Genomic DNA, 23,668 nt, shown 5'->3' with positions numbered 1-23,668 from the left:
GGGAGCTAGTTGTGAAACACAGACATACAGGCCCACAGACACAGAGAGAGTGTGTAACTTCAGTTCAACCTCAGTCAACAGTGAAAAGAAAGACAGAAAGACAATTACACCAGATAGAAAAAGCTATTCCCCTCCCAGGGAACACAAATATCTTAACGGACCTAAGCAAGCTCACAATCAGACAAAACCCCAAAGACTGACAGACTGAATTCTCTGCCTTCTCTCACCCAGCAGACAATAGCTGTCCAAATTTTATCCAGTAGAGATCACCGAATGCTCAGACCACTAGATCGAATTTCCCACCAATGCTACCTCTGAAGGGGAGTGACTTACTGACAATGCATGAGGCAGAAACAAAACAACAGAAGAAGGAGACGGGGAGTTCAGCTTTATTGCTGCTTGGAATGCACTCTGGGATGGGAGAAAAGGTGCACTTGAGCTTAAACAGCCCTGTGGTGCTTTTTCTAAACAACATGGTTGACTTAGCTCCCATGGGGTTTCCTGGTTAAACTTCCCAAACTTTCAATGTGTCATTATCAAATATGCTTTTAAAGATTTACTTATTTATTTGAGAGAGAGAAAGCTGGGGGTGGGGAGCAGAGGAAGAGGGAGAGAATCCCGGGCAGACTCCCCACTGAGCACAGAGCCCGACAGGGGGTTTGATCCCAGGACCCCGAGATCATGACCTCAGCAGAAACCAAGAGTTGGACACTTGACTGAGTGAACCATCCAAGCGCCCCTCAAATACCCTTTTAAAATGAAGTTTATAAAAGAAAGATGAATATATGCCAAAGATTTGTTTAACCCATCAGTTAAAGGAACTAGTAAGATATTATGACCAGTTCAAAAGGCCCTTAAGAAGGCGGATATAAATAGGCAATCAGGGTAAGAATGTTAGGTTACGATACAAAACTGATTAATGTCAAAAGAGGCATATACACATAACCTTCTGGTTTATCTCAAAAGAAAAATCATTTGCATCGCTACCAGACAAAAATCTACAAGTTAAAATAGAACTTTATTTATTTATTTATTTATTTTTACAATTTTAGGTACTCTTTCTTTATTTGAGAACCCTCCTGGAATCAGTCTCTTTTTTCGTTTGTTGTTGTTGTTGCTGTTTTATTAACATTTAATGTATTATTTGTTTCAGGGGTAAAGGTCTGTGATTCGTCAGTCTTACATAATTCACAGTGTTCACCCTAGCACATACCTTCCCCAATGTCCATCACCCAGTCACCCCCTCCCTCCACCCCCCACCACTCCAGCAACCCTCAGTTTTTTTCCTGAGATTAAGAGTCTCTTACGGTTTGTCTCCCTCTCTGGTTTCATCTTGTTTCATTTTTCCCTCCCTTTTTCTATGATCTTCTGTCTTGTTTCTCAAATTCCTCATATCAATGAGATCATATGATAGTTGTCTTTCTCTGATTGACTTTTTTCGCTCAGCATAATACCCTCCAGTTCCATCCACGTCACTGCAAATGGTAAGATTTCATTCCTTTTGATGGCTGCATAATATTCCATTGTATATATATATAGCACATCTTCTTCATTCATCTGTTGATGGACATCTAGGCTCTTTCCATAGTTTGGCTATTGTGGACATTGCTGCTATAAACATTGGGGTGCACGTGCCCCTTCGGATCACTACATTTTTATCTTTGGGGTAAATACCCAGTAGTGCAATTGCTGGATCGTATGGTAGCTCTATTTTCAACTTTTTGAGGAACCTCCATACTATTTTCCAGAGTGGCTGCACCAGCTTGCATTCCCACCAACAGTGTAGGAGGGTTCCCCTTTCTCCGCATCCTCGCCAACATCTGTCCTTTCCTGACTTGTCAATTTTAGCCATTCTGACTGGTGTGAGGTGGTATCTCATTGAGGTTTTGATTTGGATTTCCCTGATGCCGAGTGATATTGAGCACTTTTTCATGTGTCTGTTAGCCATTTGGATGTCTTCTTTGCAGAAATGTCTGTTCATGTCTTCTGCCCATTTCTTGATTGGATTCTTTGTTCTTTGGGTGTTGAGTTTGATAAGTTTTTTATAGATTTTGAATACTAGCCCTTTATCTGATATGTCATTTGCAAATACCTTCTCCCATTCTGTCGGTTGTCTTTTGGTTTTGTTGACTGTTTCCTTTGCTGTGCAAAAGCTTTTTATCTTGATGAAGTCCCAATAGTTCATTTTTGCCCTTGCTTCCCTTGCCTTTGGCGATGTGTCTAGGAAGAAGTTGCTGCGGCTGAGGTCGAAGAGGTTGCTGCTTGTGTTCTCCTCAAGGATTTTGATGGATCCTGTCTCACACTGAGGTCTTTCATCCATTTTGAGTCTATTTTTGTGTGTGATGTAAGGAAAAGGTCCAGTTTCATTCTCCTGCATGTGGCTGTCCAATTTTCTGAACACCATTTGTTGAAAAGACTGTCTTTTTGGACATTCTTTCCTGCTTTGTCAAAGATTAGTTGACCATAGAGTTGAGGGTCCATTTCTGGGCTCTCTATTCTGTTCCATTGATCTATGTGTCTGTTTTTGTGCCAGTACCATACTGTCTTGATGATTACAGCTTTGTAATAGAGCTTGAAGTCTGGAAAAATAATTTTATTTAGTCTAGAACTTGTAATCAACAGTAAATAGTGAACAGAACTTGGCATATTCTTGTGGCTCTCAACCCCATGTGACATTAAAGGAATGTACCACACACATTTTTGCTACATTTCCACACTGAGTTTAACTTTTGCTATCCCGAAATTAATTTTTTTTGGAACCTCAACAGAATTTCTAAATATTTAAATGGCATAATCAAGAGATGCCTAAATCGTTGAATTAGCCCAGCTCCTTCCCAAACCGCCCCCATTCCACACCCACCCACAGTTTCAGCCGCACGTTTCTCCTCTTCCTGGACATCAAGTCCTACCACAGTGATACATCCACAGTGAATTGGGAAACAGAAGACCCGCATTCAAGTCCTAGGTTCACTACGAACTAATCTCTTGATCCATGGCAAATTATTTTTCCCTGTAAATTCCAATACCCTTCTTTACAATATGAAGACAATAATCCCCACACACGTTGGATAAATAAAGCAGTAAAATGCACAATGGCTGTCTTTCCGGCATGATGTGATCCTCTCCTAGGCTCCACAGCTCACCTCCCACCACTGTCTTCAGCTCAGATCATTTCTTGGAGGGGTTAGCTGTGGTTTACCCAGTAGGATTTTCTGAGATGATGAGAATGCATTATATCTGAGTCGTCCAATATAATAGCTTTGCATTCAAGTGACCGTTGAGCAATGAAATGTGGGTAGCCCAACGGAGAAATTGATTTTTTTAAAGTTATTTCATTTTAAGTGATGTAACTGTAAATAGAGTCCTGTGGTTAGCGGATAGCCCGTAGGACAGTTTGGGTAACAACAACTGTTCAGAGCAGGAGGTCGTGAGGTTGTGGACGTCAGGCTACACAGTGAATAGTTCATTCTTGCCGATCAGAGTTGAAGAACTGGCGTAGCAATTAGGCTACCTGAAATACCCGCTTGACTGTATTTTAAGTGTAAGCTCAGTAAGGTCACTTTCACTTCCTGAAGAAAATTTTTAAAAAACAATCCTTAAGCCAAGCTCTAAAGTTGGAGAAGGGGTGCTCCTGGTTCCTGGGCATTTAGTGAATTCAATCTCTCAAACAACATGTCCATAATTATGATATTATCTGTTTTTGTTTTTTATTTTTTATCTCCTTTGCCTGGTTGCCTTTTTAAAACTGTTTAGTCCCAAAACAACTTAAATAATTTCTCTGGACGTTCTGTGTTTGGACATTCCTGCTGTGTGGCACCACGGGCTGAATTGTCTCTGTGTGTAAACGGCATGATATACACAGCATTACTTAGCTGGACTTCCTTGACCGTGTTGCTAAAACATCACAGCTGCAGATGGTAATAGCACAAACGCAAAAGAGAAGCTGCTTACATGTATGGCACACAAAGTCAGAAGCAGGCTCTATTTCAAATACTTTGATTTCCCACAAAGAACATGTGAATGTCAGATTAGATATTTTATTTTTTTTAAGATTTTATTTATTTATTTGAGAGAGAGAGAGAGAGAGCAGGAGCAGAGGGAGAGGGAGAAGCAGGCTTGCCGCGGAGCAGAGAGCCTGATGTGGGACTCGATCCCAGGACCCTGAGATCATGACCTGAGCCGAAGGCAGATGCTTAACCATCTGAGCCACCCAGGTGCCCCAGATCAGATATTTTAAATCTTGATTCTTGGCTTCGAAAAATATAAATCTACTGATCCATAGATGTTAAATGTGTGTATGTTGACTTACCCTATTAATTAATAAGTTATAAGATTTAAAAATTCACTGTACTCCAGTCATTCACCTATAAAAATGGAATATGGAAGCTCAAATGACCAAATTTAAATTTCAGGGAAATGGGCAGTCTTTTTATAAACATAAGAGCCTTAAAAACAGAAAAAGCCAGTTTCCTGCCCATCTGAGAAATTGTTTCCTTAAAGTGGTGCCACTTTCATCCCTGTATTCACTGTCCACCGGTAGAGACCACTAGGCTGCCGGGACCCCAAGACCTCAGGATACTGCACAGGACGCAGCAGTAGTGATTCTTATTGCCCCGGAACTCACTTTTTTAGTACTTAAAAACATAAATACCTTGAGTCGGGTAGACGATCATGCTACATTAGAAACCACCTACACAGAAACACCTACGCTGTTTGCAAACTGCAGTTGATGAAAAGTGAGCCAGTTTGCATCAGCATGAGAGCGATCTTGAGGAAGTTCCAGGGCTACATTGCCACCCTCGCTAACAACACAGACAAGAATTCAAATCATCATAAATATTTATTAAAATGTTCCCTCGGTTCATCTTTGAAAATCTGATAGTCCATCCAACTCACAAACGTCATGATTGTTTCATTTTCTCAGGTTATTCAAACACAAAACATTTTCAGATTTTCAGGATTTCAGTCTCTTACCATTCTAAATAAAACTTGCTTCTCTCTCTCTCAAGAATTTCACTCCTAACTTCTGCTCAAGTAATAGGCATGTCTGCCAATCAAGTGTTTTAGCCTTTAAGGGAGCAACAAGTGACTGCTTTTTTTTCTGAAATGAAATAAGAAAAAAGACAAAAGAACTAATAAAACTGGAACAATAAATGCTCAAAACATAGCAATCAGATAATGACCTTTCTGGAGACTAATACTACAAACAATTTTGCAAATATACCATGTAGAAGAAAACCAAATAGCAGTGAAAATGTGAGCTGCCCTTCACTTTATAAACATCGCCATGCAAAATGTGCACATTAATTATGCTGGTTGAATGCCAGGTGACAGTAGTGATTTATTTTTCTTGGAGAATTAAAAATTAGGACCTAAAACTTTATACCGAATAATTAAAATATACACATGCCTTATTCTCTTCAGCTAATTCAATGATGAACCAGAAATCTACATAGTCTCTCCAGTATTGTTAGATGTACTCACATCCAAATCATAACTTTAAAACTGTTGGCAAAGAAGAAAGCTGGAACTTTTGCTGATAAGGAGGCTGACACCCAGAAGTCACTGGTAAGCACCAAGGAAGCAGAAAAATGTTTCTGTATCTATTCTAATTGCCTGACAACTGTATAAAAACAGGATTAAATGTTTGGCCTCTGCATTAGGAATACATAACAATTGTCTCTGGAGGGAAAAACAAACATCCTTCTTACGGTAAACTTGGGAAAATAACAAAAAGAATAAAGAAGAAATTAACATCCCTCTGATTTCACTATCCAGAAAGAACAACTTGTTATATTTTTGATGTCTGTCTAGGTTATGTGGGAGGGGTAGGGTGTGGGTGGAGGGATATGTTTATCTTTGTAACTTATTTTTTCAAACTAGAAACAGAGGTTATATACAGCTGAAAATATGAATTTTTAGCAACATATTCTGAATTATTTCCCAAGTCCTTAAATATCCTTCAAATAGATGATTATTTAATGTCTTCACAATATTCTATTGCATAAGTGTACCATTGTTGAATTAATTAATCTCAATTTTTTTTTAAAGATTTTATTTATTTGACAGAGAGACACACAGCGAGAGAGGGAACACAAGCAGGGGGAGTGGGAGAAGGAGAAGCAGGCTTCCGGCGGAGCAGGGAGCCCGATGTGGGGCTTGATCCCAGGACCCTGGGATCATGACCTGAGCTGAAGGCCGATGCTTAACGACTGAGCCACCCAGGCGTCCCAATTAATCTCAGTTTTTTACAGATAGGTTGCTCATGAGGTTTTATTGTTATAAACAGTACTGTCTTAAATATCTATTACTAAAAGTTCCTACAAATGAGCTTACTAGCTAAATAATGTGAACTTAGAAACATACCATTTTCTTTGGTTAAAATTAATATTTAACATATCTCCTTGTACAATATATGTTAAATGCACAGAAAGCAAAATTAAAATAATCAAAATTATTCATAATCCTATGCTTTTCTCAGTTTTTAAGTTTATATATACTGTGCCTTTTTTAAAAGGCAGGATCCAACTTTACCTACAATAGGAACTGTCTTGTTTTTGTTCCAGATTCTCACTGTCAAATTGTTTTTTAAAAAGATTGCACCTGGGCGCCTGGGTGGCTCAGATGGTTAAGCGTCTGCCTTCGGCTCAGGTCATGATCCCAGGGTCCTGGGATTGAGTCCCGCATCGGGCTCCCTGCTCCTTGGGAGCCTGCTTCTCTCTCTCTCGAGATCTCTGTCTCTCATGAATAAATAAATAAAAATCTAAAAAAAAAAAAAAAAGATTTAAAATAAATAAATAAATAAAAAGATTGCACCTTGGGGTGCCTGGGTGGCTCAGTCGTTGAGCGTCTGCCTTTGGCGCAGGTCATGGTCCCGGGGTCCTGGCATCGAGCCCCGCATCAGGCTCCTGGCTCCGCGGGAAGCTTGCTTCTCCCTCTCCCACTCCCCCTGCTTGTGTTCCCTCTCTCCCTGTGTCTCTCTTTGTCAAATAAATAAATAAAATCTTTAAAAAAAAAAAAAGATTGCATCTCTGTACATTTTTCACAACCATTGTTATATTCTCAGCTAAAATAAATCCGTTTGTATTACAATCTGAGAAAATATTCATTTTAGAAACATTTAGGAAGGCATACAAATAATAAAAATTAAAATTAGAAAAAATTTTAAATGACAAAAAATGAATAAAAATGCATATAAGCGAAATACGGGACGTTTTAAAGTAACCACCATGCCGTTACAATGACATGGTCATTGTTAATATCCTGGTCTACCCACTTCCAGGCAGGGGAGAGAGTTGCTGAGAGGGAGGACCCAAGGCAGAGCGGGAGGTGCAAAGCCTGGTTCCTCTGGAGCAGCTGTGACACCTGCTTATTGATGCCTTCCTTTCCTCTCAGTGAGATGGGGTTAATACTAGGGTCTAACTCACGGAGCTCTTTCGAGGGTAGCGTGTGTAATGTATGTGGCGTGCTTAAAACCCGGCAGGGCCCAGAATGGGTGTCAAGCAATGGTAAATGCTGTAACATCACGGCATCTTCAGGAGAAGGCGGTGAGGCTTGCTCGTGAGCTGACCCGCATGCGTCAGGAGCAGCCCTGACTCGCGAAGCCTGAGCACACCGGTGGTCAGCGAGTTTTCTCCTCTCCAGCTCTCGGGGCTCCGGGAATTGTCCAGCGACGGCGGAACTACAATAACTGTTCCCCGGAGCCCCGAGCCTCATGGGGTTTCAGCATCCCAGGCACAGCTGAGTACTCAGACAAGGGCCTAAAAGACACCCGGTCTCCGTGTATCCCTCCCGTTCCTCTCTCTCACTGACTCCAGCTGCTGGTCCTCCCAAATCATCCCTGGTCCTGAGCCCAGCGGGCCCACTGTGTGCTGCTTGGTTCCCACTCCCGCGCTGGGTTGGGAGGGTGCCTTCCTCCACGTCAAGTGGGTCAACTGTGGGGCTCCCCGCATCTGTCTCCTGTGTGCCTCTTTTCTAATATCTGGGAAAATGTTCGATAAGCTTCTTGTCCAGTTTTGCAGATGTTTATAGTGAGAGAGCAAATCCGCTACCGGTAGGGATAAAATGGAAATCTCCCACGTGACTTTGTGTACTTAAAAAAAATCATTCAAGAATACATTACGAATAGCTTCTAACACTGATAAATATTCATTGTATTGTCATGTTTATACCTAACTAATAGCCCAGTTCATGGGGGTTTAGGTTTCATCTCTCTTAAACGCATATACCAATTTGGTTGATTATCATAACAATCACTGTATGTGTCCCTGGGGCAATGTTAATTATTCTTCAAATTCAGGCATGGTCCCAACTGAATACTCTATAGCTCAAAGGCTAAATTATAACTACCTCTTACGTACAACTCCTATGTAAATTAGTAAGGGGAAAGAAAACAGGAAAATATTGGCATATAGATGACAGATGGGCGGATAGATGATGATGAGAGAGAGATGATAGGCACCCACCCACCCACACACACACTCAGGAGGAGATAACAAGCAAGAATATGGTCCACTCACAAGCATGAGTGCATCAAACACGGGAGAGAGAAGATCCGCCTTACTGCCACGGCTCTCATTTCTCTGAGTACCCCCGGCTTCCTTCTTCCATCAGCCATTCCAACCGGCCTTTTCCCCTCCTGGAATCTTGGCTAGCAGGTGTCTTTAATGGAACAACTGGATCTTGCACTCTTTCCTAAACCCTCTGCGGCCCTGGTTTGCTTCGGTTGCTGCAGCCTTGCTGTCACTGTCAGTACATGACACAGTAGGTGAGAGATGTCCCAGAGAATCCCTGGATCCCGGACAGAGTCCCCTGCCCACATTGTGTGGCAGCAACCAATACCGTGTGAGTCCTTCCACCATAACTGTTCGAGGGATACAGATTTCATAGACTTCTGTTTTGTTCTTTGTTCCCCACTTGTTTTGGAGAGAGGACAAGAAGTCTTCCTTTGTATAAAGGACACTTGCTTCCCGTCAGGCAAGAGAGCACAAGTGTTATCGCCACTGTGCGGGATTACACCTGTGTGTGTGGGCGGCTGTCCTTGGCCGCCGAGCGTCCAGCTCGGGGGAGGGGAGGTGGGGCGTGTGCAGGCTGCTGAACTGTTGTTGATAGGCAACATCAGAGATGTGCCTATCATCTCCCCACAAGGCTCCCATGCTGGAGGTACCTACAGTCTGCACTTCTTTGTCAGCTCGCTTTCTGTTAGCTCACGCAGCTGCCGCGGGCTGCTGGGGGGAGACGGGAAGGCAGGAGGATGTAGCTTGAGCTTGGTCTGCTCTATTTGTCCTGCCGTTTCCACCAACAATGTCCCTCCATTTGGCAGCAGTTGTGGGTTCCCAGTAACAGCTGGTTCTATTCCAGACATTTTCCTGCCTGCCAGAACCACTTCATCACATCTTTCAGAAATAGTAGCACCAGCCTAGAGGTAGTCGCCTCCCACTCCTCACATGTGTGGCTCCCAGTGTGGTGAGCCCTTGTCTGAAATCCTGAGGTTCCAACAGCTGTCCACCTGCACCCTTCCCTTAGAGGTCTGGGTCCCAGCTTAGCAGAGGCTCCTCAGGACTCATGAATTGCTGGTACCAGCTAGACCCCCTCCCTGCTCCGAGTCCAGGTTCGTAACCACAGGCCTCAACCAAGGTTCCACGTGTAGATAACCCCCAACCACTGCTCCTTTCATCAGTGGCTCTTGAGGTGTACTTCTCTGGGCCCCAAACCACTTCCCCTCTGTTTTCCAGTCTTCCAATACCTGTGTAACCAATATCCTGTATTAAATACTCTCGGGTAAAAACAAAACAAAACAAACAAACAAAAAAACTGTTGGGGTTTCTGTTTTCCCAACTTGATCCTGTCTGATACAGATATCAAGCCTCCTAATTTGAAAGCATATTAGGAAAAACAATCTGTGAACATAAACATATCAGGATTATACTAAATTCTCCTTATTTTCACTAAAAGGCATCATAAGTTTTTTGTTGTTGTTGTTGTTTTGCCCAGTAGTCTCTTTGGAAACAATACTGGGTCCTATGACACTCCCTATTCATTGCGCAATTATGTTAGTAACAATTATAAGGATCAGCAGGCAGACTTTTCCTTAGATTGTAGACAGCAGATGAATAATTAACTTTTCTTCTTCTAACAAAGAAATTTCTAACAATAATATAATCCTGATATTGGGTTTTAGAAAAGGAAAAAGCAGTGAGATGTTACTTAAAACCATTGCCATCAGGACAATACCTTTACCTTAAGAATAGTGAAAGCCAGTCTCTGAACTTGGGATCTAGAGGAACAGGATCATGAGGTAAAGCATGTTTATTTTCCCAGAAATAAATGAGTATATTCTAAGTTAACAAGCCATGGAAACGAGTCTTCATGACCCCAGTGGGCAGCCCATCCATCCAAATTCCTTTCTATTAAAGATAATATTTAGATAGGCCTATATGAATGAGTATCGAGTCCATGATATATATAACTTCAGTTTCTATAGTTCCAGTTAATTTCTGACTCCAGCTTCCATTGTCCCTTGTCCCTGCCCCACAGGATTTTGGGTCCTAGGGTCTTCTGTCATGCCAAGATGGGTCAGAGCACATGGCCTCAGTCCTCAGGTCACAGATGAGCAAAGAGGTGTCCATGGGGTCTCATGGTGCAGCCAGTCATGTGGTCTGTGGTGCTCTTGGACCACAGAGACCGTTGGTGAGGCAACATGGTCATTGCTTCCTGGTGTCTTGCTTCCTATCCAAGGCTCCTCGAGGATCAGGAAACCCGTTCCTCTGCTCCCAGGGCAGGCAAAGATGTTTCTCCTGTCTCTTCCCTAGCCTGGGCGAATGCCTTTATTTTTGTGTGTGGACTGTCCTGAAAATGTTATTGTTTGTGTGAAAGGCCTCAAATGTATATCTATTCTCTGTGTCTTAAATTATCAAACTTATAAGAGCCAATAAAAATTATTTAACTTCTTCATCCATCATGCTCATCAATTTTGTCTATTACACAGACATTGAAAAAGAAATCTTTGATATGACTACCTTGGGGCATCTTTTAGGTGAATTTCTCTAACTGGATTCCAACAATATGAGTCGTTTATGAAAATTTAGTGTTTTTACCATGACTTGAGTAAACATTTAAAAATGTTCATCTGGATTTCTAATGTGTTTCTGAGAACCACATGAGGTTTCAGGGCCTGAGCTCACATTTGTTTTTATTATAGTACTTGTCATCATTGCTTCGTTTTAATTTTAATAAGCCAGTGTTTGCTATTTAATGTTATTTAATTTTGAGGCACTTATAACAGAGAACATTTACAAAGGAAGTGTATACAGGGAGAAAAATATGGTGGTTGTTTCTGATACTGAAATGAATACATGTGTTAATTTAAGACAGCCTGCTTAACAATGCACAGCTTTTCAGCCAAACAATCCCCATTCCTTGTCAACTGAAACTGAGCTTTACAGTGCTTGTGATCATATAGCATATAGCATTGGTGTTCTTAAACACCCACCAGGTGATTTCCCTCACACACCTCCAGAGCTTTGATTTCTAGATCCGCACTCCTGTAACAAGTTGTAGCTACAAAAACAATGATTGGGAAATCCACAAGGGATCCTCAAGAGTCTAAATAATCCGTAGCCAACAGCATTAAACAAAGGCCACCTCCAACTTCTCTGGGACTTACTCACGTCCACGGGGCTGGGTGTGAGCAGAAGTCAAACCAACAATTCAGCGAAGCCATTCCCTATGTTGAGAACGCTGCCTGCCTCGGGTTTTGTGGGAGCTGTCCGAAGCAGCATCTCCTGGATGTATGCAGACAGTGTCAGGGTGAAGCCCACTCTGACCATTCGCTTCTGCAGCCCAGTGCTGAGTGCATACCTGCGAGGGTCACTAGCAGACCCCCGCTCCGTAGGTGTAACAAATTGGTACAGAAGGTGACAAAGACTGGGAACTGGGAGGATCAGTAAAAACATGTTTTTGGCAAAATGCTGCTCCACTTGAAGGACTAGAAGACCTATCTTTTCACACTGGGTTAAATTCTTTGTCTTCCGTGTTGATAATATATCTCTAATCCCACATCCAGACTCCGGTAATCTGATTTTCTTTAGCAGAAGTACGCGGAAGCTTACCTGAACTTTAGTTAGTTTCTGAAGCCACGTTGTGATGTTTTATTGCTCAATCTTGTACCAGAGGGCTTCTTAGGTCACCTGCTCTGAAATGATCAATTGATCAATGTTCTCTCTTATCATTTATTCACATTTTCATTATTTTCTCCCAACACTGTGCTTCAGCTACCTCCTCCACGTACCTTTCATCTATGGCACCCAATCCCTATTTCCTCACCTGCCAAATAGAAGGGGGGTTGCATTAAATACTATGGATTTTATGCCTTGGGCAATTACAGAAAACATTTGATAAGACTTTTTTAAATTACCTCTAAGATACTGGATTTCAGCTTTCTGAAAATAAACCCCAGGAAAATGTTCTTTTATGTTTCACTACTCAGAAAGTCCTAGAGCCTGATTCATTGTCATCACGTCCTCTAGCCTACATTCAGGGAGCAACTTTGGCCCCAGAAAATAGACCACTGATTTTACTGCTCAAAATACAGCTATGTAGAGTCTTTCTTTCGTGTCTCGGTATATGACACACACCTTGCAGGATGGGTCAGGCCAATGAGGTGAAAACTCAGGAGCCATTCTTCAGGTTAGGAGAATAGATAAGCAAGCTGAAGGCAAACATATTTACCAGATGGGAAGCTGCTCTCAGATTTGCAGATGATGTAATTTATTTCTTCCTCTTCCTGAAGCGATCTTTTATCATTCCACTTTTGCCATGACGGTAGTAAGTGCCTCCCTGGGAAAGCCCAGGGCTGGCTTACACTAGTCTCCTTCCAGAAGAGACGAGCGGGAATGACACCGTGGACAGCGCCTTTTCTCCCATCTCTCTTGGCTCTACCTGCCACGCGTGTCCCTTTGCAAACAGGGGGTTGCCCTCAGGTTGCCCACATGTGAGCAGATGGTGTGCAGGCGGGTGGCCCCTGAAGTCCTCTTTCTGTTTTCTGGAATTGATACTGTTTACGCTTTTCTTTTTTCTCTTAGTTCCTTCTTGCCAGCTGGAGGCAAATATCTCGCTCTGTCCTGCAAAGCCCTGCCAGAATCCATCATGAAAATTTAGGGAAATGTAGCATTTCAATGATACGAAACCCCAGTGCCCTGCTTCCACGTCCTCCTTTGGGGTGCTCCCGCCCTGCGATTTAATAGACCTCTTCTGACGCTGCATGAACCGACCAGGGGCAGCTACCGCCCTCTGAAAAGCTGCTGATTTTCTCCTCGGCATAGCTCAGCAATGTTACACAAATTAACATACATCTCCTTTAGAACCCAATACATTTATGACTCGACTAGCCATTTACAGTCAAACATGAGAATCACTTTACTCCTGCACGTAACATCTAAGCCCCAGGATTTCAGAAGTGGTGCATGCGTTCCTGAACAGAGGCCATCAGGGTCTGTGGGGCTCAGTCTTAGGGTGGAAACATTTTGAATTAATTTCAGTAATGTGACCAAAACACAGATAGGGCTTCTTAATATCAATCAGATTATAAACTAATGGGCTAATTTTCAATATCATCCAGCTAAAACATTCCCATTCTAAATGCTGCATAAGGCAACGTATTCCAATCCTCATTCTTTTTTTTTTTTTTAAAGATTTTATTTATTTATTTGACAGAGAGAGAGATAGCGAGAGCAGGAACACAAGCAGGGGGAGTGGGAGAGGGAGAAGCAGGCTTCCCGCCGAGCAGGGAGCCCGATGTGGGACTCGATCCCAGGACCCTGGGATCATGACCTGAGCCGAAGGCAGACGCTTAACGACTGAGCCACCCAGGCGCCCCTCCAATCCTCATTCTATAACTACTTTGTATTATGCTAATATCTGTGTGATTTCCATGCATGTTGCTAAATTGATCACAACAATGTGTACACTGAGAGACAAAAGCCAAAACCTCGATATGCAAGATAGAATACAATAAGTATTTTAATTTTCATAAAAATACTAGGGCCCATGCCAAGCGGTATTCCTGAATATTTTCTGTTAATACAATGCCTGCTTATATCTTCCTAAATACCAATTCATAACTTTAAATATTTAATTTTATGTCAGATTAATGAAATATTTCTTCATGGCATATTATAGAGAAATAAAGCATGCAATAAAAGTATTAGCATCAGCTTTCATTTCAGGAAATCTAAAATAATCATTTTTCTGAAATGGGCAAGCCAACTTCAAAGTCATTTTAATAGGTTTCAATAATAATAATTATTATTATCCTGCCAAATGGATGCACAATATTGTCTGTATAGAAAATGCTCAAATGAAATTTTTCCTATTATGTCTTTATTTGAATGGACATCCAATAAAGCAAATGTCAGGGCCTTAATATGAGGTTTTCTAAATTTCAAAAACATGTCTTTAAAATTGTAAATAATGCTGGTGAAAATAGGACTGGCGTTCTTAATGACAATCACGTGCTTTAATAACTATCCTTGTGGCTGAGGCTTGGTGCAGCTTTTCTCTCATCTCCTCCAAATACATACATCAAATCACTCACATCAATCAAAAGGAAATTAGAAGCATTTCTATCTTTATTCAATTTCTCTCTACTGGGGAGAGAAAAGTATATGCTTGCTGCCGAGAAGTATTTAAATCTTCTCTTATTCTTGTGAGCCCAGCCCACCGTCTTCCCAGGAAGGCAGCTGCCCCCCTAATGCTCTACTTTCACCCCCAACTTTCAAGTCTCCCAAACTCTTCTACTTTCTCTAATTGCTACTCACACCTCATGTTGGCCATTCTACCTTCTTTTGTGGATTCTGTCTGTGGACTCCCACCTTGCTCCACCACATCGACACAGAGCTCTTTCCCCTTGTAAACCAGATGCAGGAGGGATCTGAGAGTGTACCTTATTTGTATGTTTCCTATAATATGAACACATTGATAATTTTGATGACACGTCACTCAAACATACATTGCTTCTTCATAGTTCTTCCTTTCCCCCCCCAATAAATCGTCCACTCCTCAGATGCCGAGGTGCACACACACCACCCCACATAATTAGGGAATAACCCCTCCAACTGAACGGATTTCGATAGCATTAACCATAGGAATTCTCAGCAGGGATAGTATTGACCCCAAAGGGCATTTGGAAATCTTTGTGTCTGTTCTGTTTAATGGTATCGCTGGGCCAGGAGTGCAGCTGGCATCGAGTGGTTCCACAGGTGCAAAGAATCATGGTACCCCTAATGCCAGTCAAGCCCCACTGAGCAACACTGAGTTAGAACAATGAACATTGCATTCTTTGGGACCTTCTACCATAGGGCTGGAAGGGATTGGAGAGGGCCCTTGGTTGTTTGCTTTGCATTTGAACAGGAAGTAACATCATCTTACAAAATCAGGGAACCCGGAAGAGAAAACATTGAGAGGATTGGAATTCCAGAAACCTCTCTAAGAATGTGGAACAGGAGGAGGATCTGAGAGGATACAGAAAGGTACCGTCTGCTGCCATGCCAAGTCACACAGTTTCCTAGGAACAGAAGAGAAAGCATTTATACCTCTCCCCCATGCTGATCCAACCAATATTGCTTATCCTGGAGTGGAGGCTCTGCCTGCAGCCACATCCCTCACTTTCACTTTCTTATCTCTGTGAAGACCCTATTTCCAAAGAAGGTCACATTCTAATGTTAATCCTTGGGCTTAGAACTTCACCATGTCTTTTGGGGGGGGAACATAACCCATAACACCAAGTCTCTGCCTTTTTTCCTTAACAGTAATTTCAAATGAAAAATCCTATGTATTTTAAAATTATATTTTAAATTATTTTATCTATTATTGGAAGGTCAGTCATTTTTAAGTGATCTCAGGAGCCAAAAGTTTTGAAATATTCTTTTGTCTATTCTAACTTTACTGGAAGGTAATCCTCATAAAGTGATGGAAGGTATCCTCATAAAACAAAACCCCAAAGTTACAAAAGCAAAATAAACAAAGTTGGAATCCAAGTATTCCAGTATTTTAGTGGCGGAGGGCTTGGCAGCGAGCAGGTATGTCTGGCCGCCCAACACACAGTTCATCTTAAGCATGATTACATCGGCAAAAAAGAAAAGATTATTTTAACAAGGCTCTGGGTTTTATTTGCATGCATGAAATAATGCCGTTCAGCAATAAATAGGAATAAAAAAAACATTAAAAAGAAAGAGTTCATGCAGTGGAGAATGGATCTGAATAAATTATCCAGAAAACAGAACAGATGGACAAAGAGATAGAAAATATAAAGGAGAGGTTAGGCCAAAGCACTCTCTTAAAATAGAAGGCTAAGTAAATATTGTGATCTTAAAAAAAAGGGAAAAAAAGGATAAGAGACATGGAGGAAGGAGGGAGAACACTAAAACCATATCAAACCAGAATTCCAGAAAGAGGCTGAAAAAAAAAATGGGTCAATGGAAATATTTGACGAGATAAAAACTAAGAATTTTCCAGAACTCTAAAAAAAAAAACAAAACAGTTTCCAGAACCCAATGAATTTTTAAATCACATTTTATATGCTGTCAAACTGAATCTTTCTCCTTCACAAAAAATGAATGGCTTATCTTATTCTACTTCCGTTTTCTAAACCTACACCTGAAATGGTATTTGTTGGTTTTATCTAAGACCATAAACTATGTCACTTTGATAGCAACACAAATGATTTTTAAAAGATTATTCATCTTCAGCATTCAATTTTTCCATTGTAATAGCAATTTTGATTTTGATATGATTTCCAGGGGATGGCTGGTCTGTTTCTTACTATGATATTTGCCTACTATTTCAATATATACTTATATATTTATATTTCCTACCTTTATAGGACTTATTTCTCAGTGGCTCAGACTTCAAATGATATTTTCAGGAACTGCAGAGGCGTTCAATGTTACGAGTTACACATCTGTTGGGGGGGGATAAGGATGTATATTGGTTCAAACATTTTTCCACTCAGCATTTGTAGGTATCATGCCATTATTTTTCTGGTTTGTTAAATAACTGTGAAGAAGGATGCAGTCACTTTATTTGCACTATTTTGTAAATAACTTTAATTTTATTTTTAAAAATCTGAATGCCAGTTAAGTGGTCCCCTGATTATGACCAGGTGTGAATCTTTGCTTCTGTTGTCTCCGACTGGCAAGTTTTCTACAAAATCAGAGAATGTTTTACTCATCCACGAACCTTTTTTCTCTCTATATTTGATTACATCTCTTCCTACAGTCGTTCCATTTTTTCCTTATGTATTGTAAAGGCTCCATCATATATTCAGTATCTTATACCCTATCCTACCCCACTTACTTTCTTTCCTCTCTGTGACTGGTTCACAAATGTGTTAAGTCACTAATTCAATTTCTGTTATATAAAAACCTGTTATTTAGAATATCTTGTTTGTCTTCTTGCTTTTTAAAAAATCTTTGCTAACATTTTCCATTCCAACTATTCTCAATTTTGCTTTTATTGTCTCTACAATGACCTGTTCTTTTATCGTAATTTTTTTATTGAGGACATAGAGAAACTATAGTGTAATTTTGGTTTTGCAAAAAATCTATTTCAGAAATATGTATTTTTCTGTGTTCTTGGCATATGCTCTCTTCTCCTTTTGTGGCAATAACTTTCTACACGTCCCAACTGAATTTGTCTCTGCTAACAATACAAAAAGAAATCTATTTTGACAGCTGACTCTCCCACCCTGCTCCCTCGAGCGTCTTTCCAGGCAACAGTAACTTGCAATAGGGAGAAAAACAGAGCCACAGTGATGCACAGATATTTAGTTTTTTTGCACTCCTCTCTCTGCTCAGACCACATAGCAAGAGGAATGACCAGCATGAGCAGTGCCCAACATGATCTCAAGAAATCTTCAAGTTCAATACATTCCTGTTTAACTACCACACCAACCACTTCCCCATTATTTCAGGGATTTTCCTCTGTATGAATTTCCCCAAACTGCACCTCAATTTCTTCCTCTTGTGGTTGTAGAAACATACAACTGTACAATTCATTCTGTTTTATCATTACTGTATCATTCTTGTATCTAAAAGTATCTTGCTGAATGAGTCTTTTCATACACTTCTAATGGAATGATGTGTTCTATTTTTACAAACAGAACATAATATGTATTTATATTTCAAACATGCGAGTGTGTTGTTGAAATAAGGAGGAGGGCAAGAACATAGAAGCCTGGGATGTTGCAGGGATAATCTGCACAGAGATTGAAAACATCAAAATGAATACAGGAGAGAATGAGGATGAGTGACATACTGAAATCTTTATTTACGTCATGAGAAGGAGTAAACCAGAAGTCGGGGGTGACCATCATTTGCCCATTTTCCACAAGAAGGAATTGAAGTACAGAGACATTCATAGTTTGCCCTGACAGAAGCAGAGCCTAAACTGGAAACCACTTGTCTAACTCCAGTGCCCACCCTTAACCCTTTCCTCTCCAAGTACAAGGAGCAAAGTTGGCTACAACCCTGGGAAATGCATCATCATGATGGATAACTCCGAAATGTGGTTTTATTTTTTTTTAAGATTTTATTTATTTGAGAGAGACGCACAGGGAGAGGGAGAAGCAGGCTTCCCACTGAGCAGGGAGCCCGATGTGGGGCTCGATCCCAGCACCTGAGATCATGACCTGAGCCGAAGGCAGATGGTTCACCGACTGAGCCACGCAGGCGCCCCTACTACGTGGTTTTTATACCTGATTCCCTGCAGACTGAATTTCTTTCGATCCATTTTTTTTCCCTGAAGTTGCAGCATCATCTTTACATTCTAAAATATTAAATGGCATGCAAACAATGTTAGTGAACAGACAGCTCTACATTGTGAGTAAAATGTATCTACTCACAGCCGTATCGGTTGACTGTATCATAGAGGGTGCAATCTAAATAAATGCTCACCCAAGTATATATAAATGCTGGTTTTACATTTACAAGTCTGTTCATATGCACAAAATTTGTATACCCGTGTGTACACAGTGAAGAAATGTGGCTTGCTTAGGTAATTTCCTTCAGAGCCAACAAGAGGGCAGGTGGCCCTCGGTGGGGGCCTGACCACACTCCTGATGGTCTTCAGCACAGGTCATAAGTCTCAGACTGTCTTCCAATCCATTAGGTGATTCTATTTTCTTATTTCAAGCCAGACTCACATTTGTTTACTTCATCATGCTGTGTAGACACACAAACACAAAAATACGAAGACAATAAAGTAAAACATGGTTGCAAGTATAATTTATTTTTGTGTATCTGGGTATAAAGTTCTATGAGTATTTATAATGAGGTTAATCTAAATAACCAAGAACCTTGTAATAAACTTTCTCTTATAATAAACTTTGACAGTCTCACCATATCTCTAATGCACATTTCTGAGAATAAGAAATATTTATTTGATGAATGCCACAAAAAGTAGGTCAAAGATAAACTAAATCACAGAAACGAGCTAACCTGACAGAGTATTATGGGGTTTTTTCCCCCTCAGGAAAGCTTTATAAAAAATACCAAATCTTTCTACATGATGTTTTCCAGTTGCAACCAAAGATTGCAAGACTTGATGTTTGCACCCAATTTTAGAGTGTGTCAGGTCAAGTAGATTTGATTTTACATGAGACTCCAAAAATTTATGCTGTTTTTTTTATATTTATCTCCTTTTCTTCTAACACAATTAAAAAGCCTCTTGCTTTCTTCACAGTAATCAGAACATGAAATATTACCTGGTGTTCCAAATGCAGCCCATGGGGTTCCTTAGCATGTCTCTACAAGGCTCTCGGGAATTCTGCACAAATGTTGGAAAAACACATGCTGGCAAAGTCATTAAAGAGGAAGAAAACAGATGGTTCTTTGGCTAGAATTTATGCAGGCAATTTTATATGTTCAGGACAAGTTCAATTAAATAAAAATATTGGTAGTATTTTTAACTAACAAATAGCTGTCCAGCCATTTTTTGTTTTAGAAGAAGGAATTGTCTTTTAGTCCACTTCCTCTCTAGCCCCGTCCCTCTGGTAAAATATTTGGTGTTTTTCCATCCTAAGATACCAAACTTGAAAAAGGTTTACTCTGCTCTGTCATAATGTCTTAAATCCTAACCACCTTTGACATGAGGAGGCCCCAGAGCATGGTGGTAAAGAGTTTGTGCCCTGGGGTAGTAGACAGATAGAGCTCAGGTCCAAGGACAATTAACCTTCTATACTTCAGCTGTTTTTTTGTTCAGCATGAGGGATAATGACAACATTAACTTCAGAAACCTTCCGTGAGAACACAGTATTTGGAAAAGAATGCCTGGTACTCAGGAAGCATCCAATCCAGCTTCCTTGTCTTTATAAATCCCTGTGTTTGGACCTACAGTCACAGAGCAATGCCATCTCCTCCCCCACCCCACCCCTCCCCGAGGGTTAACTGCTCTTTAATAATGTGCCTTAGAATAAATAGAATACGAGTGAACCTCATCTATGTGATTCGTTCCCTTGAATGGTTTTTCATTCTGAGACCCAGAGTCTTGCCCCTAACTGAAAGCATAGGTGTCCAACAAAAAAGTGGGGTGATAATAGATTGAACTTTGCCACTAGGAATGAGCTGCTTGAGATTTCTCCATACTTACTTAGTATACGGGGGCCTGGATGCATCTTCTGCCTCAGCATAGTAACATTATTTGGAAGGAGAAAAATAATAGGGCCAACAAGTCATTAACTGTGAATAAAGCCATGTTTCCCTGCAGTTATGTTTTGTCCTAGCCTCACTCAGTATCATCAGTGACAAGCTTGTGAGTGTGAGAAAGTACAGTTGCAGGGACCACTGTATCAAAAAGAGCTGCTAAAACAAGGAGTATCAACAGGAATAAACCACTTTTCCCTATTTTTCATACATCGAAATAATAGAGAATCATCCTGAAAAACTAGATCCTACCGACCACGTGACCGAAACTGACTTACCTGTCACAGGCTAATTATGAGGTTAAGGAGGCTGTTCCTATTGTGATCAAAGGGGTAGCTCTTTGTAGGTCTTTCCCCACAATGGGTTTAGAGACAAGCTTTTTTTTAGCAGCCCACTCACACACACACACAAAAAAAAGGAAAGAAAAAAAGAAAAGAAAAAAGAAAAACCAGGTCAAAAGAGTCTTCTATTATCTGGAGTAATTACAGTAGAAGTTTTGTGCTTCCTATTTCCATTTCATAAAGAATGAGGAGGATTTGGAGCAGCTGATAAGTGAAAAGTGCATTGATTTTATATAGTACATCAAGGCCATTAAACATGAAGCCCATTCCCAGGGCTTGATTTCATCTTTTGTACTTACTTTTTTTGAAATGGAAACATACAACCATGAATTTTAGCTTCCATGTTGCAAAGTAAGAGTTACATTGGAACATTTGGCTGAAACGTTTAAGCCCTCACAATACCTTTTAACCATTATCATGCCTGCCAGAATTCTAGGTATCATAGCCAAAAACTCTACTGGACATGACCCACAGCTCCCTCACACTGTTCCCCATACACAAGGACAAGAATATTACAAAAAATTTATGTGCACAGAACCAAGAAGGGAAAAAGGAGTGTGTATATGCCTTTTGAGGTAGTCCAAAGTTGAACACAAGTCATTGCTAGTAATGTTTCTAAAACTCAGAGCTGCTCCAAAATTTTGTTTTAAACCTCTGATAATACAGTAAGCCATAATATGCCAACTTTCACATTCATGCAAAATGGGATGGAAAGAAGGTAATAATCATTGTATCACACATCTCCCATGTTTGCATTGCTTTCTACTTTTCAATATACTCTCAATCATAATGCAATAGAAAAGGACATTTTTTAGAATAGCTTATAACTGGGTACTAGGAAGGGCCATTAAATTTAACTATGTTATTAACAATTATGTAAAACTAACGTTTACAGAGACATAGCTAGAAATACAGTAACAAAAACCAGCATAATGGTGCATCCCTGAAACCAATACTTGGATTTAACTATAATTTTAAAATCCAGGTTGGTTAATCATTTGTTCTCTTTCGAACTATTAAAACATACCCTTGGGTGCAGTTGACCTGCAGATCCCATCTCGGTTGGCCCATCCTGGGCCCCCCCCCAAATGGATTGGGGCACATCAACAGAAGGGTCTTTCTTCCCAAAAGCTCCCCTGTTACTTCAGATTCACTTCCCAAGGTGATTCTGAAAATGATCTTTAAGAAGTTTTCAAAAACGTCTTTTTTGAATTTTGTTCCACACTTAAAATTTTTTTTTATTATTTGAAAACAATTCTAGTGATTTTCCTTCCAATGTTGCATACTTTTTAATTGTTTACAAAGGCAAAGTTGTGCTTAGGTTTTCTGCAGCAAGAGAAAAATCATGTTAAGGCAGATTTACATTCTCATGAAAATATAATTGAGGCTTGCTCAACTGACTGTTACTGTTTTATTCCAAAATCAAGAGTTCCTGGCATCCTTTGTCATTCTTTAGAAGCCCCTCAGTTGAAACAAAAACTTCAATGGCATCAGGAGGTTACAAATGTCCCTCAGTGTCTTACACATTTGCAATGATTTTAATCTTATATTGCAAATTTCTCATTTTTATAACTAATATAAGTTCTTAATTAAAAGAGAATTTTAAATTATTTAAATAAAGATTTCAGAGATTGAAGTGAAAATATTTCTAAAATTACGCTCACGCCCCCAAAATAAAGCTGTTGGATTTTGTTGTTGTTGCTGTCCATTTCAGTAGTCAGGTTGAGCTGATTTGTGGAACAGAGAACTAGGGAATCCAAGGAGATGATCACTTTTCTTAAAAAGAAAATAGATAAACCATATTTGTAAGTTTCAAAATATTTGCTGAGATAGCAAGTTTCATGTATTTTGACGTTCTTTTACTAGGTACGCACACATGAAGCATTGTTATGTCTTCCTGGAAAATTGACTCCTTTAACATCTGTAATGCCCCTCTCTTGATCTCTGACAATTTTCTTTGTTTAAAGTATGTTTGTCTGAAATTCATACAGCTACTCCAGCCTTCTCTGGGTTCATGTTAGCATGGTATCTTTCTCCAACCCTTTGCTTGTAACTGATTTTTGTCTTTAAATTTAAAATGGGTTTCTTGTCGACAACATATCGTGAGGTTACATTTGTTTGCTTTTAATCCACTCTGACAATCATTGTCTTTTAATTGGTATTTTCGGACTACTGACATTTAATTGAATATTGATATACTTGATATGGTTGGACTGATACCTACTCTGAATATAACATACTACCTCTGTCTGCTGGAATTGCTAGACCCAGGTCGTCTGCAAGCGTGGGGGTCCCCCAGGTCTCTCTCGTTCATGCTAGCCCACCCTCACCTGCAGCATCCGGTCAAAGTTACTGTGTGTGGGTTCTTACCAGCTTGTGCTTCTAACAAGCTGTGCTCCAGGAAAGCTGATCTCAGCTCTGATTCTCTGCATTTACTATCTCCCTTTGGAGGTGGCCATTCTCACTGTGACCTCAGTTCTCTGATGAGTCCAAAAAAAGTCATTGCTTGTTTTTTGTTTTTTTTTTTTTCTTTTTTTCTTGTTGTAAGGACAGGACTTCTGAGATCTTTACATGTAGAGCTGAAACAAGAAATCCTGCAAAAATGCTTAACGTTCAAATATTAATCAGTGT

This window comes from Neomonachus schauinslandi, chromosome 3, assembly GCF_002201575.2.
Source record: "Neomonachus schauinslandi chromosome 3, ASM220157v2, whole genome shotgun sequence".
Lineage (NCBI taxonomy): Eukaryota > Metazoa > Chordata > Mammalia > Carnivora > Phocidae > Neomonachus > Neomonachus schauinslandi.
Note: the sequence above shows the minus strand (reverse complement) of the source record.